The sequence below is a fragment of the Myxine glutinosa genome, chromosome 2, assembly GCF_964187855.1.
Source record: "Myxine glutinosa chromosome 2, kmMyxGlut1.1, whole genome shotgun sequence".
NCBI classification, from domain to species: Eukaryota; Metazoa; Chordata; class Myxini; order Myxiniformes; family Myxinidae; genus Myxine; species Myxine glutinosa.
The window spans coordinates 37,541,094-37,566,516 of record NC_136262.1 but is presented as its reverse complement, the minus strand read 5'-3'; the positions used below and the strand labels follow the sequence as shown (position 1 = coordinate 37,566,516).

Here is a 25,423-nt window from a genome sequence, read left to right as displayed (position 1 = left end):
CTTCCTCTCCCTCCAGCCATCCACCTCCTGCCATTCCTATCATCATTCCCCGCGTGAGTCTGTCTTTGTTTGTTCTGTCCTTGGGTATTAATTAAGCCTGTATAGTTAAGATAAGTTTCGCTGTGTCGCCTTGCCTCTTCTGTAAATTATTTTATTATCCTTCCTTCTCCTTGGTTACTTTGATCGTGTAAATAGTAGGAATAAATTTAGTAGCATTTCAACCCTTTTTGTCTTCTTCTTCTTCTTCTTCTTCTTCTTCTTCACATCCGTGTCACCTTTGTCTTTTCCCTATTGAATACCTGTGGCGCGATTCGGCCAACGTTCGGGAATCGGGTTAGTCGGGGTAACTGTTAGGGCCGAGGTGCCATCCGCTCGGCAAACCAACATCTTATCCGCGGTCCGTAACAATATATATATATATATATATATATATATATATATATATATATTGTTACGGACCACGGATTGGATGTTATTTACCGAGCGGAGGTAACCGCGGCCGAACAGTTGCTCCCCGTTTCTTCCCTTTACACTCACCCGATTCACCCAGACGTTGGCCAAATCGCGCTATGCTAAATCAATGATGGAAACGACACGACGACTGGGATAGATGAAACGACGCAAGGGGTACAGTTCTCAAGACCTCCGGAGGAGGGTATAATTACAGTGGTGGAGAAAAGGGGGTAGATTACAAGGCAGAGTGAGGTAAAGACACAGAAGAGATGGGCACTTAAATACAGTCTTATCTTAGCCCAGACAGACCACGGACAAACGGACAAGGTAGACTTACACAGGGATTGATGGCAGGAATGGACAGGTAGGTCGATGGCACAAGGTGCACCTTGGCTCGGGGACAGGATAAAGCACGGTTCAAAAAATGCAGGGAGGTCTCACAGCGCTCGGAGGTGGTCTTGCTTGCTCCAAGCTCAGCGCGCATCTGACGTCACCTCCCTCTCACTGCGCATGCTCAGCGGGGAGTGACACGCCCTCGGCTGGTTGGTTCCGCCCCACTGGGGCCGGTCCGCCGCTTCCATTGGGTGCGGGGGTTACCGGGCTCCGCCCTTGACGAGGAGCCGACAGGGAGCCCCTGTTTGGTAACCCCGTCGAGCACATGTCCGATGGCGGCTCGTTGGGAAGGCCTGGTGCCCTCCCACCACCCCTACCAACCAAGCAGGAGTGAGGACGCGCACTCCCTGCGCTCGTTGTTGTTGTTGTTGTTGTTGCTGAACTGTGAGGAAGAGCTGCGGGGAGGTATTGGGAGGTCCTAAACTTCCTAACGGTGCCATACAATCACATTCTGGTGCAACGAAGGGTCAGAATTAATGGAAACGAATCCTTAACTGACATAGACTAAGAATAACTAGCAAGATGTCCTATAGTTGTCTTACATGAGATGCGGTGAACCTGGGTGCGACATTTAATGGGGGAAATAGGGGGAGGTCGGGTCTACAGAGTGTTGTTTACAGAAAATGGGACTAGGGAATGGGGGATTGGGGAGAGTTGGGAAGTATTGAGGAAATAGGGGAATATTTACAAGCGGATATGGATGGATGCAAATCCGATATCCGAAACACTGCACCCTTCTCGACCTCGGGGCGTCCCGATAAATTTTTACCTACTTTAGTGTGGCACTCAGATGTAGTTCCCTCTACTATTAACTCAACCCTGAGTGCGACAGTTTTACAGATGTTCACAAATGAGTAAATATGTCCCCCTGCGACGTTGCACCCTTCTCCTAACAGAAACACACCCACAGGATAACCGAATCGCGGAAAGCATCCTCAAACTAAACATACAGCCAGTAGGGAGCATCATTTATACAAGACTACACTGATATTTACACTACGATCCAGGACCTGTTCTTTGAGGAACACATGCAGATGTTATGCATAGGGAGAGCACGCCTGCCAGCATCGATACACCAACCCACGAGTGCCCTGTGGCCCTACGGCCTTTAATAATGTGCAGAGCACCCCTTCCAAGCACCAAAAGCACCACCCCATTATGCACAGTCAGCACCATCCGGTGCACCGATAAAGTGTTCATAAAAATGCACAATCAAGTGTCCATGGTCACCGGTGGTGTCGCAGCCGGCCGATGTTCTGCCGCTGGTCTTGCCTTCATGGAGTGCACTTGGCCTTCTGGCTTCTTTAGAAATAAAGAAAGGCGCCAACCACGTCCATTTCTGAATCGTGGCCGTCAGGGGGGCCAACTAAAAGTGGTTCACCTGTATGGCATAGGTGCCACATTGACCCAGAGGTCCATCAACGGGTGGTGCTTGACCGCAAAAGAACTGCGGTCCATTGTGGGCGGCCACAAAAATTGCGGTCCATATGGTGTATCGATCCAGGCAGCAAGCAGCGGAAGTACAGGCCCACAACTGCGGAGCCAGCACCTCTCTCTCCTCTCTCTCTGCCCCAAAGCCATCTCCTCGGAGGTGGGAGACAAAAGAAGACAAGTGAGTAAGGTGGTAAGGGCGCAAAAGTGCACGCAATACAAGGTAATGCACACTGGGGGCACATGGGAACCAGGTGAGACCGGTACGTTCCTACCATACGCCCCCCCCCCCCACCAGGTAACCTACATTGCCCCTCCCTTACCCCTTACTGTATCCACAAAACACAACACTACCCATAAACATCTACTTTACACATCAACAAACGTCCCTACTGTCTTCCCCGTTCCTCCCATAAACCAAATTCGTCTTCTCTCCCTCCTACCCAATCAAATTTGCCATTTCCAACTCTCATCAAAATTTGCCATCTCCAACTCAACATCAAAATTTGCCATCACCAATTCATCATCAGTCCCTCCTAAGGAGGGAGAGATGGAATCACCCCAATGTCTCATCCACGTCGTGATGCGTCTCACAAATCCAAACAGCAATTCTCATTTCCTGCAACACAAAACAAAGAAAACACAGGTGTGGAGTCGTCATCATCATCACCTCAGGTAAGTGGCTGCGTATGGTGCGACAGGTTCATCAATCATAACTATTTCCTAAATGACATTAACACACTTTACACTACCCGGGGTCTTTCCCTGCCAATCCATTGGCCAACTTACACTATGGGTTCTAAAAACCAATTCCCATTGACCAAACTGTGGTGCTTCTCAATTTGGGGTCTCACTCCCCCGATTCATCTCCCGGTGCCCTTGCACAATTTCTGGGCTGCGACGTGTAGCTCTCCCAGCAGGTATATCCACCTGCACACCTCCACCACTGCAGTTGCCACCCGAGCTTACCTAGCTCCTCACCCTAACCTAACTAACTGGGGAAGGCCCCTCCTGGCTCTGTCACCCCACTCGGTGCCCTCTGGCACTGGGCTACCTGGGTCCGTCCTCCGGATCCTCGGGCCCCATCCACAACAACTACTACCGGCTCCCAGAGCCCACCTGCGGCCTCACCTGGCCGACATCCTCACAGTGGTGGAGTGCCCAAACCAACTACACACACTAACAGGCTACACGCCCAGCCATTTCCACAACACTAATGCACCCATCCAATCATCATTCTTCCACCCGCACCACAGATGCCAATATCCAACCACAATTTACCTATACCCTCTACCTAACACTTACACTACCCGCCCCGGGTATCCGTGATGGGGGTCCACTCTTCCCCCATCCACACCTTCGCACCACGCACACCACTCCGTACCACTTACTCCAACTCTCTCCACACCACTCATTCTCTGCTCCATATATTCCACACACCTGTACTTGCACACCTGTGCTCTCATACTTGGTGCCGCCTGCACCCTTCTCTCCCCCAAGCGCATTCGCGCTGATCCACAACACTCACTACTCACCATGACACTCATCCGCAATGCTCTCTCATTCATCACTTGTACACTCACACACACCTCGGAGCATTGCCTCACCGATGCCTCATTCGAAGCTGCTCACCAGCACTTCCATTCATACTGCATCATCTGCTCTGTTTACTCCCTTCTAAAACTCGCGCTCCTCCGTCTTCCCTTACACTCAACGCTCCCACGTCATTATCATCCACTCTAATCTACCTGCGTCCCCACTACAGGTATCAGTCACTAACTAACCTTAACGTTATCTAATGTCATCTTCTAGGTCCCTACACACGATATATCCTAACCCTCCCGGGCTAGTTTTCACTGCCATCAACTCCATAATCTAGTGTTCCTTTGCCCCCCTCTGTGAGGGATGACAGAGTTGCCATCCCACCACATCGGGGACGTTCCACTACCAATTTTGCACATCAAATTTCAACAAATCAAAAATTTGCCAATCATCTGCCAATCACTGTACCATTACCAATCATCACTCTGCCAATCCTTTGCCAATCATCAAATTTTGTTTTTCTAATTTCGGGGCCAAACCACTATCCTCATCATTACAGTCTACTTACTAATGCCTCTCGGTGCGCCAATTCACTTCCACAGCCCGGCTTCGTAAAGCCGAGCAATGAATGCGGGTTGTTTGGTGCCGGCGGCTGGATGCGTCCCACATTCGGTGCAGGGAAGGAGGTTTACCCGGGCCGAGATCCCACGCACCATCTCGGCACGGAGCCATCCCATGGCCCGATCTCGACCTGCCGGAATGCCTCAACAAAAAGGGGTCGCCATGACGACCCTTCCTATCGGGCTGCCCGCTCCGCTTCGTGGAGCACGGACGCGGCCGTTCAAAGCGCGGCCCGGCATGGATCGTGTACGGCGGTTCTTTCGAAACCGCCATGGTTCGGATCCCCGCTGGTCCTCGCGGCACGCGAAGCTGCTCGGCGCGCACCGAGGGCCCGATTCGGCCATAAGTCGCTCTAGCCACTAACCCGGTTACCGTCGATGCCTCACCTGCATGCTTACACGCATACGCTACCCGTTCCTTGCTCAAACATCCAGCTGTCTCCCTGCTCTTGGTCATTGCACCTTCTCTTACACACCCAGGTACACTCATTCCGCTCACAGACTTGGTCACACACCTGACCACCGAACACCTTGGCACACATTCGTCGCTCGCACACCTCACTAACACACCTCTTCATGCCCCCTCCTCGGTCACCTCCTCTGTGACAATCACAGGTGTGCTCTCACTCGCACACCCAACCACGTGCCTCACGACCAATTCCAGTGTGCATTCCCACACACGCTCTACCCTTCCAGGTGTGCATCCTTCCATTCCAGGTGTACATCCTCTCTCACCTGTCATAACCAACTCACGCTCCGTGTCACTCTCACTACTTTCACCACCACTCTTGACAGCGCACTCACCCTTACTCTCGACAGCGCACTCTTTCCTCATGCACCTGTCCGTTACACACCTTTCTCGCGCATCCTCTTGCGCAGACACTTTCGTTACTTCCTCCGTAACACTCACCACAGGTGTACACTCTTCCTTACTTTTTACAGCGCACTCTTTCCCCATGCACCCGTCCGTTACACACCTTGCTCGCGCATCCTCTCCCGTTACATCCTCTGTAACACTCACCACAGGCGTGCATTCCTCCGTTACATCCTCTGCAACACTCCTCACTACGCGCTTCCATGTGCTCTCTCGCACACGCGCTACGACCGACTCACTCTCGACAGCACCCTCACTCCTTGACGCGCACTTTTTCCTCACACACCCCAGAGTCGGACTTTCTCGCACACCCCCTTTTTCGCACACCAGACCTGTCGCACACTTCACCAACGGCCTCTCATGAACACCCGGGTCCATCTCGACCCCCAAGCTCATTAAATCACCTGGCGCATCATACGCACGACCATATTGGTCACCACTTACACCGGGTCCTCTTTCTCTTCACTTCTCCTCCATCACCTGCGAATCCCTCATCCGGTTAATGAGCACATCATCACGATCCGAACACAGACTTTGGACCAATTCTTTTACTTCCTCTTTCATCTCTTTCTTATCCCCTCTCCGTCGCTTCTTAATTTCGCTCACCCCTTCTTCCACTTCTTCTAATTTCTGCTTCACCTCTTTTATTTCCCGGTGCGTCTCCTCAAGTTCGTCCTCTAAGGCTACCTTGACCGTTTCTATGTGCGTCCTCACCTGCCGGTCCTTCGTCTCCATTACCTCTGTCACCTCGTCCAACCTCGTTGTCAGTCCCTCACGTACCATCTGACATTGCCTCTGTGTCGCTATCAAGTCATTTTTTATGTCGTTTTGTGTCGCTTTTAACCCTCCTAGTACCGCAGTGTTCCTTTGAACCTGCTCCGTTAGTTCTTTTTGTCCCTCCGTCAGCTGTTCCACTCCCAGCGTCAACTCCTCTATACCACCTTGCAATTTTACAGTCCCCTTTCTCACCTCCTTCTCCATGCGCTCCTCACAGTGCCTCACCTCCTCGCGCACTCCTCCGACCTCCTCACTCACACCTCTTCTGATCTCCCCTCCCATCACTTGCATCTCCTGCCCAGATGCCACCCTCATCTGCTCAATTTCCTCCCTGTGAGCATCCAATTTAGTTTCTACCCCCATTCTGACCCCCTCTATCTGCTGCCCCATTTGTTTAACTTCCCTTTCCGCTTGGTCCCTCGTGTCCCTCAATTTGCCTTCCATACTGTTTTCTAACCCCTCTAACCCCTTTTTCATCCCTTCCATTTGATTCTCTTGAGCGGCCATTCTGTTTTCTACCCCCGTTAACCCCTCCTGTATTTCCCCTAATCTATTGTCTAATCCCTCTATTCTACTCCCTAACCCTCCGATCTGGGCCCCCATGTCCTCCCTCAATTTCTCGCTATTGGACCCCATCCTTTGTTCTAACCGTTGGCTATTGGCCCCCATGTCCTCCCTTAATTGCTTGCCCATTCTTTGTTCCAATTGTTCGCTATTCTGGGCCAACAGGGCCCCTATTTGCGCCATGAGGACTTGCATGTCCATTGGCGGCACGGGTACAGCTACCGCAATCCCATGCGCGGCGCCGACCTGTTGTTCGCGCTCCTCTTCCCCATGCCTAGCGCCGCCATTTTGCGAACCTGCCGCCCTCACTGCTTCGCTCTCCTCATGTCCCTCAATTTTGTCCTGGATCGACCCTGCCTCACTCTCCTCTACCGGAACCCAGCCGTCTTGATCTCCCATAGCGCGACTTTCAAAATTCGGGTTTTTGTAAAACAAAAGCAATTTCGGTACTTTATAATTTTGACCAAATTTTGTCTAGATGTTTTTTTTTTTTTAATTTGGTTCGGGCCTCGTATCTCACTCCCAGACACCAGTTGTTACGGACCGCGGATTGGATGTTATTTACCGAGCGGAGGTAACCGCGGCCGAACAGTTGCTCCCTGTTTCTTCCCTTTACACTCACCAGATTCACCCAGACGTTGGCCAAATCGCGCTATGCTAAATCAATGATGGAAAGGACACGACGACTGGGATAGATGAAACGACGCAAGGGGTACAGTTCTCAAGACCTCCGGAGGAGGGTATAATTACAGTGGTGGAGAAAAGGGGGTAGATTACAAGGCAGAGTGAGGTAAAGACACAGAAGAGATGGGCACTTAAATACAGTCTTATCTTAGCCCAGACAGACCACGGACAAACGGACAAGGTAGACTTACACAGGGATTGATGGCAGGAATGGACAGGTAGGTCGATGGCACAAGGTGCACCTTGGCTCGGGGACAGGATAAAGCACGGTTCAAAAGATGCAGGGAGGTCTCACAGCGCTCGGAGGTGGTCTTGCTTGCTCCAAGCTCAGCGCACATCTGACGTCACCTCCCTCTCACTGCACATGCTCAGCGGGGAGTGACACGCCCTTGGCTGGTTGGTTCCGCCCCACTGGGGCCGGTCCGCCGCTTCCATTGGGTGCGGGGGTTACCGGGCTCCGCCCTTGACGAGGAGCCGACAGGGAGCCCCTGTTTGGTAACCCCGTCGAGCACATGTCCGATGGCGGCTCGTTGGGAAGGCCTGGTGCCCTCCCACCACCCCTACCAACCAAGCCGGAGTGAGGACGCGCACTCCCTGCGCTCGTTGTTGTTGTTGTTGCTGAACTGTGAGGAAGAGCTGCGGGGAGGTATTGGGAGGTCCTAAACTTTCTAACGGTGCCATACAATCACATTCTGGTGCAACGAAGGGTCAGAATTAATGGAAACGAATCCTTAACTGACATAGACTAAGAATAACTAGCAAGATGTCCTATAGTTGTCTTACATGAGATGCGGTGAACCTGGGTGCGACATTTAATGGGGGAAATAGGGGGAGGTCGGGTCTACAGAGTGTTGTTTACAGAAAATGGGACTAGGGAATGGGGGATTGGGGAGAGTTGGGAAGTATTGAGGAAATAGGGGAATATTTACAAGCGGATATGGATGGATGCAAATCCCATATCCGCAACAATATATATATATATATATATATATATATTGTTGCGGATCTCCAAACGTCGGCCTTCCCCTTACGATTAATCCCCTTGTCTTTTTACTAGCCGACGCGATCCGGGGCTATCACATTCCTTCCGGTCAGCGCTGAATAGGGTGGTAGGTCGAATTAGTCCTATTACCTAAGTACCAGTGCCTCCCAGGAAGCAAGGAAATACACCCCACCCGAACCACGGTTTTAGTGGACACGCCGAGCGTTAGCGAGCCGTGATTCGGGCCGTTAACATGAACTAACCCGATTGGAGCGGTTGTGATCGTGCCACGTGTACCCAATGGAGAAATCACTAAGACGGTCGAATTAAGAGGAAACAGGAAGAACAAGTAATTTATTACACACTTTGTACAATGAAGAAGAAGAAGAAGAAGCAATGTACAGTGAAGAAGAAGAAGCAGATACACAGGGCAGCCTTATAACAGTCTTAACTTATCCCTGGACACGGGCCCGTTCACACTCAGACTCAGACTCACACGGGGTTGTCGATGGTCAGGCGATGGTCCAAAGGTTTGCGTCCACAGCTCGCACCGGTCCCCGACTCGTGCAGCGGTGAAGATGGTAGACGGCAGGCAAGATCTCCACGTGTCGTTGGTGCGGATCGGACAACTATACGGGGGGGATCGGTAAGCTGGGCGATTACACTGGCGTGGCCGCGTACGTAGTAGATATACCGGCGCTTTATACGCGTTCCTGGTATAGTTCAATACAATGCGCCACTTTCACAAGTCCTCTGCAATGCACCGCTCCAGCAATGCGTTCACAGGACACGTCTTTTAACATAGGGCGCTCTCCAATCAGGCCTCTTTCAATAGTCCTTCACAGTCCTTATCACGCGGGTCCTCTGGCAAAGCGCAGTTCCTTTAATCTATCTATAATTCCAGTAATCTCTGTGTGTATGTTTGTATGTTTGCATGTTTGTATGTTTGTATGTCTGTGACCGCTGTTTCTCGACAACCACGGGTCCGATATACTTTAAACTTGCCAGGTATATTGCTGGGGACCCGAGGATGTGCCTTTTCAAGGTTTCATATTAATCGGACAAGTAGTTACCGAGCTATGTCCAAAAAACGATTCAACCAATCAGAGAGCAGCGAGCTATCACGTGTGCCGAACGTGGCGAACAGACTCTGCCTCGGACGGCACATTTGAGAGCGTATTCATTTATTTCACGTTGGAAAACTATGTTGCCGTTAAACTATGTTTTAAAACTAATTAAAACTAATTTGCGATTCATCGTAACTGCGATTTGCGACCTTCCGGACAGTCAAATGAGGACGTCACTTCCGGACTTACGGATAGTCATAGTGACGCTGAACGTGGCGAGCAGACGCTGCCTCGGACGGCACATTTGAGAGCGTATTCATTTATTTGACGTTGCAATCTGTGTTGATTGTTGTAAGGTACGATCGATTGTAGTACATACATATTTATATTTTGTACATATTCATTACGGGCACGTCACGGGTACGGGTACGGTACGGGTACGGTACGGGTACGGTACGGGTACGGTTCCGGGTACGGTTCCGGGTACGGTACGGTTACGGGTACGCCACGTACGGGCACGTCCTAGTAATAATAATAATAATAATAATAATAATAATAATAATACATTTATTTTATATAGCGCTTTTCAAGAAGCCCAAAGGCGCTTTGACAGAGTACAAAAAAACAAGTGCAAAAAGACAAATATCAATAGGTAAATAATCAAAGCAAAAGGAAGGAGAAGGAGAAGAGATAGTCAGGGGTTAAATGCTGTGGGTTAAATGTTGAATGCAGTGTTGAACAGGTGGGTCTTGAGTGATGTTTTGAATGTGGTGAGTGAGGAGGAGTCTCTGATGGTGTGAGGTAGTGAGTTCCAGAGGGTGGGAGCAGCGATGGAGAAGGCCCTGTCCCCCCAGGATCTGAATTTGGTCCGCATGGGGGGGGGGGGGGGTCAGGAGGTTGGTACCAGCAGAGCGGAGGTTGCGGATGGGAGTGTGTCTGGAGAGGGGGTCAGTAAGGTAGGATGGGGCCAGGTTATGGAGGGCTTTGTAGGTCAAGAGGAGGATTTTGTACTGGATTCTCTGGGGGATGGGGAGCCAATGAAGCTTGTATAGGACGGGGGTGATGTGGTCACGGGTCCCGGAATGGGTGAGTAGACGGGCAGCGGAGTTCTGAATGTATTGGAGTTTATTGGTGATTATTGAGGGCGAACCAAAGAGGAGGCTGTTGCAGTAGTCAAGACGGGAGGTGCTGAAGGCGTGGATGCGGGTTTCTGCAGCCGTGGAGGAGAGGGATGGACGGAGACGGGCGATGTTTTTCAGGTGAAAGAAGGCTGTCTTTGTGATCTGTTTAGTGTATTTGTCGAAGGAGAGGGTTTGGTCAAAGATGATGCCAAGATTCCGGATGTGAGGGGAGGTGGATACTGGGAAACCGTCGATGTTGAGGGCAAAGTTATGGGTGGATTTGGTGAGCGTTTTTGGGCCAATGATGATTATTTCAGATTTATCATAGTTAAGTTTGAGGAAGTTGATTTGAAGCCAGGATTTTATTTCAGTGATGCAGTTTGTCAGGATAGAGTGGGTGGCGGTGGAGATGGACTTGGTGGAGATGAAAAGCTGGATGTCATCGGCGAAGCAGTGGACCTCTCCCTCTCCCTTTAGACCTCTCCCTTCTCATAACTTGTCACAGCGCATCTCTCCTCATAACTGAGGTGGGGGCCTTGTGCAAAGGGTTTTATTGCCACGCCCTTAGAACCCTCTGGAACCTCTAGCCACACCCTGTCAGGCGATGTCGCCTCAGCCCTGATTGGCTGGTGGCCCTTACCGCCCCCCTGCTGCCAATCCAGATCTCAGCCTCGCTGCCGCTCCACAACCTTTTTGGGCCTACCTCGTGTCACTGGGCTAGTTCCAGCAAACCAGCAAACCAAGAGCAGCAAACGCTGCTGGCAGCCAAAGCGTAACAAACTGCGAGCATCCCAAGCGTAACAAACTGCGAGTTGTCAAATGGGGCGTGGGATGGATTCTGCCCAACGAGGTGGAATTTGGAGGGTGGAGGCACAATGGAAGGAGCCTATTCTCATTTGTTTTACACAACGCAGATGATAACTATTGGAAATGGCCTTATCTCACATATACTAAGAAATAACTAACATTCTAAGGTGACCTACATGTTGCATGTGGACTAACTATGGGGGCAGAACCTTTAACCTTTATTAATCAAATATGTACACTTTCTCAGAACCACAATATATATATATATATATATATATATAAGCAAAGATTTGCGGTTGGGAGTATATCCAAATGACTCCATGGTAAGATCTCCAACCTTTAATTGAACAAACAATGACTCAACGTTTCGATTAACAACATGTGAAGCCACACGCCTCCGTTAATCTTCCTCAAGAGTGATAAAATCATCTCAACATCCCCTTATATGCACAGTGGGCGTGGTATATGCAAAGTGGGGTGGGCAATGCTGGACAGCCAATGAAACCGTATCACACCGCTCTCGTGAACAGAGACGTTACCGACCAAATTCAAAAATCAACCGCATATTAACAGTTCAAAATAATCCTGTAAGCAATGCTGGATTATAACGCAAGTGTTGAGAAAATCCGGAACAATCATTACATTTAATCAAAAGTTAAACTTGCAAACAATTAAATTGTAAATTAAATTAAAACTGTAAATATATTAAAGCCAAAATTTTTTAAGACAAAATAAAATTGTCACCTTATCAAGATCATCACATGTGGCCCTATGCGGTAAAGGTGAATGCGGGAAGGAGGTTGGTTTTAGGGGGGATAAAATGGGGGGGGGCAGAGGGGGTTGGAAGTGGATGGGGGGGGGGTGTGGGAGAGGGGTGGTTTGGAGGGATTGGAGGTGGGAGGGGGCAATTGTCCGAATAAAAACCTTGTGTGATATATTATGTGGACTCGTTGTTCAAAGTACGGAATGCCTGCTTCGTTTACACAAGAGTGGGTCAAAAGCTACCGGTAAGTCAACGACCTCTTGTGTGATCGAGGTAACAGTTTCTTCTGTGTGCCAAGCCTCCAAAACACGTCTTCTGTTTCTGTTGGGTGTGGAGCCCAAAATATCAACCCTGTCCCATAAAGGTGTGTGGCCTTCCTTAAGGCCATGTTTGGCAATAGCAGATCTGCTAGGATAATTACATTCAAATGCTTTTTGGTGTTCAGTAATACGTTGACCTAAGGTCCTCCCGGTTTCACCCACATACTCAGCTCCACAACCACAGGGCACCACGTATACCACCCCTGACCTATCCTTCCTCGGAAGCTTGTCCTTGACCCCTCATAAGGGCTTGGCGAAGGGTGAAAACCGGTGTGAAACTCACCCTCACTCCTGCCGATTTCAAAATTCTGCCGACCCTCTGTGAAACCCCCGGTACAAAAGGGAGAACACACCAACCCTTTGGTTGTTCTCGCGGTCTCAGCCTGTTGTGTGGGGAAGCCCTTATCGTTTTCCTGTTGGGTAGCAAGCTGTCAGGATAGCCATTTGCCCTTAACACATTTTGAAGATGGTCCACCTCACTCATCTTGTCTTCAAAGGTAGATGGTAAATCACGTGCTCTTTTTGAGAGGGTGTGCACCACCGATCTTTTGTGTTCCATTGGATGGCAAGACTTGAAATCAAGGTAGCGATCAGTGTGTGTAGGTTTTCTGTACACCGTTACCTTTAAGGCTCCTTTGGGATCCCTTGCTACGAGTGTATCCAGGAAGGGAAGGGCTCCATTTTTCTCCTCTTCAATGGTGAAATTAATGGAGGAAAAAGTTTTATTTATGGTCTCATGGATGATGCCCACCTCATCAGAATGACAGATGACAAATGTGTCATCCACGTACCGGAACCAAACACGTGGTTGCACTAACAGGGCTGGAATGGTGCGTTCCTCCAAATCCTCCATCACCATGTTGGCAATCACAGCCGATACCGGGGAACCCATGGCTGTGCCATAAACCTGCTTGTAATATACCTCATTAAATACAAAGTAGGTGGAAGAGAGGCAGGTAGAAAGCATGTCGCACACGTCCGTCGGGCTTAAAGCTCCCGCAGTCTCTTTCCATCGATCATCCTCCATCAAACGCCGGTCTGCCACCTCAATCGCCAGGGCTATGGGCACGTTGGTAAATAAAGACACGACATCAAACGAAACCATGGTCTCGTGTGCCTCGATGGTGAGCTGCTTCACTCTTTCAGCAAATGCTGTGCTATTGTGCACGGTTCGCTCTGTCGTCCCCACCAAATGCTTCAAAATGTTTGCCAAAAACTTGGATAGCGCATATGATGGACCATTAATACAGGAAACGATTAACCGTAGCGGAAATCCCTCTTTGTGCACTTTCGGTAGCCCGTATGCCCTGGGAGCCACTCCCTTACTGCTGTACAGACGTTTGTATGCCGCAGCTGATAATCTCCCAGTCGCTTTTAATCTGGCAAGCATCGAGTTTAACCTTCGTTCCTCCTTCTTCGTTGGATCTGCGGTTAACCGTTCATAAGTACTTTGGTCAGCCAACATATCCTGCATTTTGTTCGTGTATACAAGACGATCCATGAGCACCGTTGCCCGTCCTTTGTCCGCTGGTAAGAACACCACATCGTCCATGTTGCGTAACTCTCGTAAAGCTTGTTGTTCTTTCGGGTCCAAATTGAAATTGTTGCGTGAAAATTGCGGAGGGCGAAGTAAAACAGCAGCCACATGATTGTTCCGGATTTTCTCAACACTTGCGTTATAATCCAGCATTGCTTACAGGATTATTTTGAACTGTTAATATGCGGTTGATTTTTGAATTTGGTCGGTAACGTCTCTGTTCACGAGAGCGGTGTGATACGGTTTCATTGGCTGTCCAGCATTGCCCACCCCACTTTGCATATACCACGCCCACTGTGCATATAAGGGGATGTTGAGATGATTTTATCACTCTTGAGGAAGATTAACGGAGGCGTGTGGCTTCACATGTTGTTAATCGAAACGTTGAGTCATTGTTTGTTCAATTAAAGGTTGGAGATCTTACCATGGAGTCATTTATATATATATATATATATATATATATATATATATATATATATATATATATATATATATATATATATATATATACATATATATATATATATATATATATATATATATATATATATATATATATATATATGTATATATATATATATATATATATATATATCATATATATCATATATATATCATATATCATATATATCATATATATATATCATATATATATATATATCATATTTATCATATACATATATATATATATATCATATATATATATATATATATATATATATATATATATATATATAAATATATATATATAAATATATACGTATATATATTGTTACAGATACGACTTTGATGGTATGGTGGGCCGAGCGGGATGGCCGCCGTATCCGTACAAGTTACCCGATTGTGCCCGAATGTTGACTAATCGCGCTACGCTGGCTCAATAGGAAAGAGAAGACACCCGGCTGGGTTATAATGACACAATACGACACCAGGGTTTCGATTCTCAAGTATATTCGTACGGAAAAAGGTTAGATTACAGGGGCTAGAGGTATATTACAGGAAGACAGGCACTTAGACACACTCTTATATTATCCCCGGACAGACGACAGACACACGGGACAAAATTGCTGACTCACACGGGGGTTGATGAAAAGGGGAGGCAGGTCGCGATGGCTCAGGTGCACCTGGCTCAGGGACAGAATCACGTACGGTGGTGTCCAGAGATGCGTGAAGGTATCACAGCGCTTGTGGGTCGCGACTTTGGTCTCAAGCTGGGGAGGTCGCTCAGCGCTCGGGAGGGTGGCGTCTTTTCCTTCCAAGCTCGGGGCGCATCTCACGTCACGTCCGGCGCGGGGCCGCGTATATATCCGGCGGGGAGTGACACGCCCTCGGCTCGTTAGCGCCGCCCCAGATGGCATCGGCCCATGGCTTCTCATTGGGTGCGGGGGTTACCGGCTCCGCCCTTGACGAGGGGCCGACAGGGAGCCCCTTCGTGGTAACCCCGTGGAGCGCGTGGTCAATGGTGGCTAACCGAGCCGGAAGGAGGACGCCCACTCCCCATGCCGTCACCGCGCCGCCCCCCTCTTTTGTTGTTGTTGTTGTAGTTGGCGCTTCTTCATGGGGAAGAGATGCGGAGAGGTATGGGGAGGTCCTAAACTTCCTAACAGGTGCCATATAATCACATTCTGGTGCAACGAAGAGTCATAATTAATGGAAACAAGTCCTTAACTGACATAGATTAAGAATAACTAGCAAGATGTCCTATAATTGTCTACGTGTGGTGCGGGGGACCTGGGCACGACATTTAATGGGGGGATGAAGGGGAAGATCGGCTCTAATGGGTGTTGTTTACAGACAATGGGACTAGGGAATGGGGTAAGGGAGAGTTGGGGAGTATCGGAGAAAATAGGGGAATATTTACAAGCGGATATGGAGGCCAAATTCCATATTCGCAACATTGCACCCTTCTCTACCCTCGGGGCGTCCCGACCCGATAAATTTTTACCTACTTTAGTGTGGCACGCAATGTAGTTCCCTCTACTATTAACTCTACCCTGAGTGCGACAGTTTTACAGATATTCACAAATGAGTAAATATGTCCCCCTGCGACGTTGCACCCTTCTCCTCACAGAAACACACCCACAGGATAACCGAATCCGGAAAGAATTCTCAAACTAAACATACAGCCGGTAGGGAGCATTATTTACAAGACTACGCTGCTATTTACACTACGATCCAGGACCTGTTTTTGGAGGAACACATGCAGATGTTATGCATAGAGAGAGCGCGCTTGCCAACATCGATACACCAACCCACGAGTGCTCTGTGGCCGACGGCCTTTAATAACGTGCAGAGCACCCTTCCCGAGCATCAAAAGCACCACCCCACCACCAATCGGTGCAGTCACCATTGTTCATTGGAATAAAAATAAACTCGACAACCCCTAACCCTGCAGGTGTCTCTTGCTCTTCTTGTGGTGCACTTGGTGGTAACTAAAAGTGGTTCACCTGTATGGCATAGGTGCCACGTTGACCCATAGGTCCATCCCCGGGTGGTGCTTGGCCGCAAACGAACTGCGGTCCATTGTGGGTGGCCACAAACATTGCGGTCCATATGGTGTATCGATCCCGGCAGCAAACAGCGAAAGTGCAGGCCCACAACTGCGCAGCCAGCACCTCTCTCTCCTCTCTCTCTACCCCAAAGCCAGATCCTCGGAGGTGGGAGACAAAAGAAGCAGACAAGTGAGTAAGGTGGTAAGGGCGCAAAAGTGCACGCAATGTAAGGTAATGCACACTGGGGGCACATGGGAACCAGGTGAGACAGGTACGTTCCTATCGTACGCCCCCCCCCCACCAGGTAACCTACATGGCCCCTCCCTTACCCCTTACTGCATCCACACAACACAACACTACCCATAAACATCTACTTTACAAATCAACAAACATCCCTACTGTCTTCCCCGTTCCTCCCATATACCAAATTCGTCTTCTCTCCCTCCTAACCAATCAAATTTGCCATTTTCAACTCTCATCAAAATTTGCCATCTCCAACTGAACATCAAAATTTGCCATCACCAATTCATCATCAGTCCCTCCTAGGGAGGGAGAGATGGAATCACCCCAATGTCTCATCCACGTCGTGATGCGTCTCACAAATCCAACAGCAATTCTCATTTCTGCAACACAAACAAAGAAAACACAGGTGTGGAGTCATCATCATCACCACAGGTAAGTGGCTGCGTATGGTGCGACAGGTTCATCAATCCTAACTATTTCCTAAATGACTTTAACAACTTTACACTACCCGGGGTCTTTCTCCGGCCAACCCATTGGCCCTCTTACACTATGGGTTCTAAAAACCAATTCCCATTGGCCAAACTGTGGTGCTCTTCAATTTGGGGTCTCACTCCCCCGATTCATCTCCCGGTGCCCTCGTACAATTTCTGGGCTGTGGCGTGTACCTCTCCCAGTGGGTCTACCCACCTGCACCCCTCCACCACTGCAGTTGCCTCCGAGCTTACCTGCTCCTTACCCTAACCTAACTACCAGGGGAAGGCCCTCTGGCTCTCTCCCCACTCCGTGCCCTCTCTGGCACTGGGCTGCCCGATCCACACCCGGGATCCTCAGGCACCCACTCACAACTACCGGCTCCCAGAGCCCACCTGCGGCCTCACCTGGCCGACATCCTCACAGTGGTGGAGTGCCCAACCAACTACACACACTAACAGGCTACACGCCCAGCCATTTCCACAACACTAATGCACCCATTCACAACACCATTCTGCAACCGCACCACAAATGCCAATATCCAACCACAATTTTCCTGTACCCTCTACCTAACACTTACACTACCCGCCCCGGGTACTCGTGAAAGGGGTCCACTCTTCCCCCATCCACACCTTCGCACCATGCACACCACTCCGTACCACTTACTCCAACTTTCTCCACACACCTGTACTTGCACACCTGTGCTCTCACACCTGGTGCCACCGGCACCCTTCTCTCCCCAAGCGCATTCGCGCTGATCCACAACACTCACTACTCATACACTGCTCCACACACCTGTCCAGTTGCACACCTGTGCAATCACACCTGTTCAATCCTCACACACACAGCATCATCTCAGCTAACTACTCCCTTCTGAAACTTGCGCTTCCCAGTCGTCCCTTTAAACTATTGCGCTCCCTCGTCATTATCATCCATACTAATCTACCTGCGTCCCCACTACAGGTATCAGTCACTAACTAACCTTAACGTTACCTAAGGTCATCTTCTCTAGATCCCTACACACAATATCCTAACCCACCCGGGCTAGTTTTCACTGCCATACACCCCATAAGCTATTGCTCCTTTGCCCCCCCATATGGGAAGGATGGTGGATTTGCCATCCCCCCACATCGGGGGTCTCTCACTACCAATTTTGCACATCAAATTTCAACAAATTAAAAATTTGCCAATCACTGCCCATCATCTGCCAATCACTACTGCCAATCCCTTGCCAATCATCAAATTTTGCTTTTCTCTAATTTTGGGTCCAAAACACTAACCTCATCACCCAGTCTACTCACTAATACCTCTCGGTGCGCCAATTCCTGTCCAAAGCCCGGCTTCGTAAAGCCAAGCAATGGATGCTGGTTGTTTTGTGCCAGCGGCTGGATGCGTCCGGCACTCGGTGCAGGGACGGGGGCTTACCCGTGCCGAGATCCCACACACCACCTCGGCGTGGAGCCATCCAATGCCCCGATCTAGACCTGCCGGCACGTCTCACCAAAAAGTGGTCGCCATGACGACCCTTTCTATTGGGCTGCCAGCTCCGCCTAGTGGAGCCTGGACGCGGCCGTTCAAAGCGAGGCCCGGCACGCACCGAGGGCCCGACTCGGCTATAAGTCGTTCTAAACTCTACCCCGTCTAACGTCGATGCTTCACCTGCATGCTTACATCCCGCAGCCCGTTCCTTGCTCACACATCCAGCTGTGCCCATGCTCCTCGTACCTTTCCTTACACACCCAGGTACACTCATTCCACTCACAGCCTTGGTCACACACCTGACCACCGAACACCTTGGCACACATTCGTTGCTCGCACACCTCACCAAAACACCTCTTCGCGCCCCCTCCTCAGTCACCTCCTCTGTGACAATCACAGGTGTGCTCTCATTCGCACACCCAACCACGTGCCTCACCACCAACTCCAGCGTGCATTCCCACTCACGCTCTACCATTCCAGGTGTGCATCCTTCCATCCCAGGTGTACATCCTCGCTCACCTGTCACAACTAACTCACTCTCCTTGTCACTCTCAATACTCTCACCACCACTCTTGACAACGCACTCACCCTCACTCTTGACAGCGCACTCTTTCCCCATGCACCTGTCCGTCACACACCTTTCTCGCGCACACTCTCCCGTTACACCCTCTGTAACACTCACCACAGGTGGACACTCTTCCTTACTTCTGACAGCGCACTCTTTCCTCATGCACCTGTCCGTCACACACCTTTCTCGCGCACACTCTTGCGCACACTCTCCCGTCACACCCTCTGTAACACTCACCACACCACGCTTCCATGTGCTCCCTCGCACACGCGCTACGACCGACTCACTCTCGCCAGCACACTCACTCCTTGGCACGCACTTTTTCCTCACACACCCCAGAGTCGGACTTCCTCGCACACCTCCTTTTTCGCACACCAGACCTGTCGCACACTTCACCAGTGGCCTCTCACGAACACCCGGGTCCATCTCGACCCCCAAGCTTATTAAATCACCTGGCGCATCATACGCACGACCATATTGGTCACCACTTACACCGGGTCCTCTTTCTCCTCGCTTCTCCTCCATCACCTGCGAATCCCTCATCCGGTTAATGAGCACATCATCACGATCCGAACACAGACTTTGGACCAATTCTTTTACTTCCTCCTTTATCTCTTTCTTATCCTCTCTCCGTCGCTTCTTAATTTCGCTCACCCCTTCTTCCACTTCCTCTAATTTTTGCTTCATCTCCTTCATCTCTTCGTGCGCCCCTTTAAGTTCTTCCTCTAACTCCACTTTATTTTTTTCTATGTGCTCCCGCACCTCCCGCTCTTTAACCTCCATTACCTCTACCACCTTGTCCATTTTCCTCGTCAGGTCCTCATGTACCGTCTGGCACTCTTTTTTAATTACCCCTACGTCCTTTTTCATCTCCTTCTGTGTCGATTTTAAACCCTCTATTACCGCTGTGTTCTTCTTTACCTGGTCCCCCAGCTCCTTTTGTCCCACTGTCAGTTGTTCTACTCCCAGCGTCAACTCCTCTATACCACCTTGCAATTTTACAGTCCCCTTTCTCACCTCTTTCTCCATGCGCTCCTTACAGTGCCTCACCTCCTCGCGCACTCCTCCGACCTCCTCACTCACTCCTCTTCTGATCTCCTCTCCCATCACTTGCATCTCCTGCCCAGATGCCACCCTCATCTGCTCCATTTCCTCCCTGTGAGCATCCAGTTTGGTTTCTACCCCCATTCTGACCCCCTCTATCTGCTGCTCCATTTGTTTAACTTCCCTTTCCGCTTGGTCCCTCATGTCCCTCAATTTGCCTTCCATACTGTTTTCTAACCCCTCTAACCCTTTTTTCACTCCCTCTATCTGATTCTCCTGGGCAGCCATTCTATTTTCTACCCCCGTTAACCCATGTTTCACCTCTTTCATCCCGTTGTCTAACCCCTCAAAATTATTGTCTAACTTCCCAATTTTCTTGTCTAACTCCTCAAAATTATTGTCTAACTTCTCACCGGTACCCCTCATTTGGCCCTCTAATCGCTCACCCTGAGCATCCATCCGGTTCCCCAACCGCTCACCCAATCGCTCAATCTGGCTCCCCATACTCATCTGTACAGCTGCCTGTAACTGCGCAATGAGGGCCTGCATGTCAATCGGCTGCATGTTAAAGCCCGGTGATACAGCCGGCTCGGCTACCGCACGCTCGTGCGAGGCGCCTTTTTGCGCGCCCGCCACTTCGTGCGTGACGGCGCTATTTTGCGAACCTGCCGCCCTCACTGCTTCGCTCTCCTCCTGTCCCTCATTTTGGTCCTGGATCGACCCTACCTCACTCTCCCCTACCGGACCCCAGCCGTCTTGATCCGCCATAGCGCGACTTGCAAAATTCGAGTTTCGTAAAACAAAACAAATTTCGGCCGCTCCAAATTTTGACCAAATTTTTTTTTTTTTCCTCTATTCGTTTTTTTTTTTTTTTCTTCAAAATTTGGTCGGGCCTCGAATCTCACTCCCGACACCAATTGTTACAGATACGACTTTGATGGTATGGTGGGCCGAGCGGGATGGCCGCCGTATCCGTACAAGTTACCCGATTGTGCCCGAATGTTGACTAATCGCGCTACGCTGGCTCAATAGGAAAGAGAAGACACCCGGCTGGGTTATAATGACACAATACGACACCAGGGTTTCGATTCTCAAGTATATTCGTACGGAAAAAGGTTAGATTACAGGGGCTAGAGGTATATTACAGGAAGACAGGCACTTAGACACACTCTTATATTATCCCCGGACAGACGACAGACACACGGGACAAAATTGCTGACTCACACGGGGGTTGATGAAAAGGGGAGGCAGGTCGCGATGGCTCAGGTGCACCTGGCTCAGGGACAGAATCACGTACGGTGGTGTCCAGAGATGCGTGAAGGTATCACAGCGCTTGTGGGTCGCGACTTTGGTCTCAAGCTGGGGAGGTCGCTCAGCGCTCGGGAGGGTGGCGTCTTTTCCTTCCAAGCTCGGGGCGCATCTCACGTCACGTCCGGCGCGGGGCCGCGTATATATCCGGCGGGGAGTGACACGCCCTCGGCTCGTTAGCGCCGCCCCAGATGGCATCGGCCCATGGCTTCTCATTGGGTGCGGGGGTTACCGGCTCCGCCCTTGACGAGGGGCCGACAGGGAGCCCCTTCGTGGTAACCCCGTGGAGCGCGTGGTCAATGGTGGCTAACCGAGCCGGAAGGAGGACGCCCACTCCCCATGCCGTCACCGCGCCGCCCCCCTCTTTTGTTGTTGTTGTTGTAGTTGGCGCTTCTTCATGGGGAAGAGATGCGGAGAGGTATGGGGAGGTCCTAAACTTCCTAACAGGTGCCATATAATCACATTCTGGTGCAACGAAGAGTCATAATTAATGGAAACAAGTCCTTAACTGACATAGATTAAGAATAACTAGCAAGATGTCCTATAATTGTCTACGTGTGGTGCGGGGGACCTGGGCACGACATTTAATGGGGGGATGAAGGGGAAGATCGGCTCTAATGGGTGTTGTTTACAGACAATGGGACTAGGGAATGGGGTAAGGGAGAGTTGGGGAGTATCGGAGAAAATAGGGGAATATTTACAAGCGGATATGGAGGCCAAATTCCATATTCGCAACAATATATATATATATGTATGTATGTATATATATATATATATATATATATATATATATATATATATATATATATATGTATATATATATATATATATATATATATATATATATATACAGACTTGGCATTTAATATGGAATATTTTTTTGAGGGGGTGAACTTACTTTTCAAGATGTCTTCGAACCAAAAGTTCATTGGAATTATGTTGAAACTATTCTAGATTTTGTTAATGTGACCTTTAAAAGAAACAAAAACCACATTTGACATTTCGAAACAAATAAATTGATCCTTGAAAGTGATGTAAACTGATATCGAACTCAATTCATGGACAGTACTGTGTTAAACTTCTGTACGTTTTCCAGAAGTATCTCTTTATTTTGCACATTAGCCCAAATTTTTTTTTTAACAAAAACAAAAGTTGAATTACGCCTGGGATTACGGACAGTAAAATTACAGTTCAGTGCTTCGTGTAACCCCCACGAGCATTTAGGAGAGCATGTACACGTTGAGGCATGCTGTTCACGAGATTTGCCAAGGTTTGAACAGGAATCGCTTGCCATGCAGTGACAATAGCCTGCTGCAATTCACGCACAGAGGTAGGCTGCTGGTCCAAGTGGTCGATTTGATGCGTTAATTCTGCCCACAAGTTCTCTGTCGGATTCATATCCGGGGACATGGCAGGCTACTCCATATGCTCCATATGCTCCACACCACGGTCAGCAAGAAAGTGTTGGATCATGCGAGCACGATGAGGCCGTGCATTGTCATCTTGGAAGACAAAGTTTCCTCGAAAGGCTGCATAAGCAAATGGAAGCAATGTTTCTTCCAGAATGGCCCTGTACTTGAACTGGTTCAGGTTTCCATTCAGAACAACCAGGTCAGTTTTGCCCCATGCATGAAAAGCAGCCCAAACGGTCACCCCATCACCTCCAGCTTGGACTCTTGGCACTATACAATCTTTGTTGTAGGCTTCATGCACTTGTCTGCTCACTCGGACGTGGCCATCTTGACGGTAGTCCAGAAATCTAGTCTCGTCACTGAAGATCACGTGATTCCAGTGTCCTGGCTGCCATTGACGGTGCTCTCTGGCCCACTGAAATCGGCGCTGGCGGTGTTGTCTGGTCAGGCATGGCTTTCTCAGGGGACGCCTGGCACGATAGCCTGCTTGAACCAGTCGTTGGTCGACTAGCCTTCTGGATACAGGCACATTTGTCAGTTGCTGCCACTCAGCCCTAAGCCGATTAGCTGACTTGGTACGGCCATTGCGGACTAACCGGTGCAGCTGGCGATCATCCCTCCTTGTGGTTCTGTGGGGACGTCCTGGCCTCGGTATTGGAGTAGGGACACCCCTTTGAGCATTTCGTTTCAGGATCTTTGACACCTGTCCTTGAGGGATGCCATACTGCCGAGCAATAGCCTGCTGTTTCATGCCGTAATTTCGTAAAGCCACCACTCCATGACAAACAGCATTGTCGATTTGACGGACCATCTCCAGAGGAAGCAGTAATAACTTTTGGGGAAGTGCAGCAGTTGTTTTCCACTAATACAGAATGCAACATCCCTTGCATACCCGACTGTGAAGCCAATCTTCAAATGCACCTGTCCGTACATTTTGCCACGCCACCTGTGATATAATCCTGTTGTTGACCTCTTGCTGTGACAGACAATCACTGACATGGTTCTTTTAACAAATAAATCACAAAAGTGTAAAAGAAACTCACCAGATTGATATACTGAGTTAAGAAAGTAAACCCAAGTCAAGAAAAAAAAATATATTCCATATTAAATGCCAAATCTGTATATATATATATATATATATATATGTATATATATATATATATATATATATATATATATATATATATATATATATATATATATATATATATATATATATATATATATATATATATATATATATATATATATATATATATATATATATACGAGGGTCGGTACAAAAGTAATACGTCGTGCTTTTCAATTCAGAACCAAAGCATTAAAGGAAAACTACATGAGATCACAATGAAAGGTTTGTATCTCCCGCCCACTTTAAGCTGAGCAGTACTGTAATCAGTCCACATGACAACATCACACCACGCTTTCAAAATGGCTGCCTCGCTAGATGTGCGTACAAAGGAGAGCACGGTTATTTAATTTCTTACTGTGGAATTTCTAAGGTTCCTCCAGTGGATATTCATGGGCATTTAAAGAATGTGTATGCCGACTCTACCATTGATGTGAGCTCCGTTAAACATTGGGCAAAGCCTTTCAAAAGCGAGAAAAGATATCTATGACACGCCTCAACGTCATTGGCCTGCAACCGCAGTGACACCCGAAAACAAGAGTCCAATTGATGCGCTCATTAAAGTGCATTGCAGTTGATGGAGACTTTGTGGAAAAAGAACTAAATATTTGCCACATATGTATGCATATTCCCTGTAATCGGCGTTGTGATTGAAATTATATCGAGTGAGAAATAAAATAAGAGGCATTACTTTCATACCTACCCTTGTATAAACGTACAAGACTTAATGTTGCACTGTAACAATTACCACTGCGCACACTCCCTGAATGATAAACCCCACAGACACTTCTCAAATCATAATGCCATGAAGGTTAGAAACACCTGCTCAATATGAACAATTGTGCCCATGTAAGATCATGTGACATGACATTATCAAGTCACATGACGTGCCGTTATCTTTGGTCACATGACTCTCCATGAGCGACGCTATGTGATACAAACTGGCCAACATTTGTTTACGGATATTTTCATTTATGGATGTTTTGTGATCTTTTTTTTCTGAAATTGTAGCTTCGAGTTACATCAGCATGGAAAATTTAAACTTTTTCTTATCACCGATAAAGTACTAAACAGTTATATCAGTGCCTCAGAAAGCTTTATATTGTCATGTTCCCAGTGTTAAGACCCCTGGGTGATAGATGACCGAAACGAGCTTTAACTCCAGGGCGTATTTCCAACTTGGCAGGATTGTCTTTGGCACTCGCGGGAAAGGCCCAAAGCCTTATGGAATCGGGAACACACGGGGTTAATCCGAACCAACATAACAAAGAAACGAAACAAGACACACAAAAGTAAGATGCAACAAATAATGAATTTAATGAAAATAAATGCAAACACAATA

The 25,423-nt window shown here is 48.7% G+C and overlaps 1 long non-coding RNA gene across 1 annotated transcript in view; it reads right to left on the bottom strand.

Moving 5' to 3' along the window:
• LOC137422640 (uncharacterized) overlaps positions 1–25,423 on the bottom strand; it is a 210,974-nt gene that overhangs the window by 67,260 nt on the left and 118,291 nt on the right. The gene's annotated exons all lie outside the window — the stretch shown is intronic.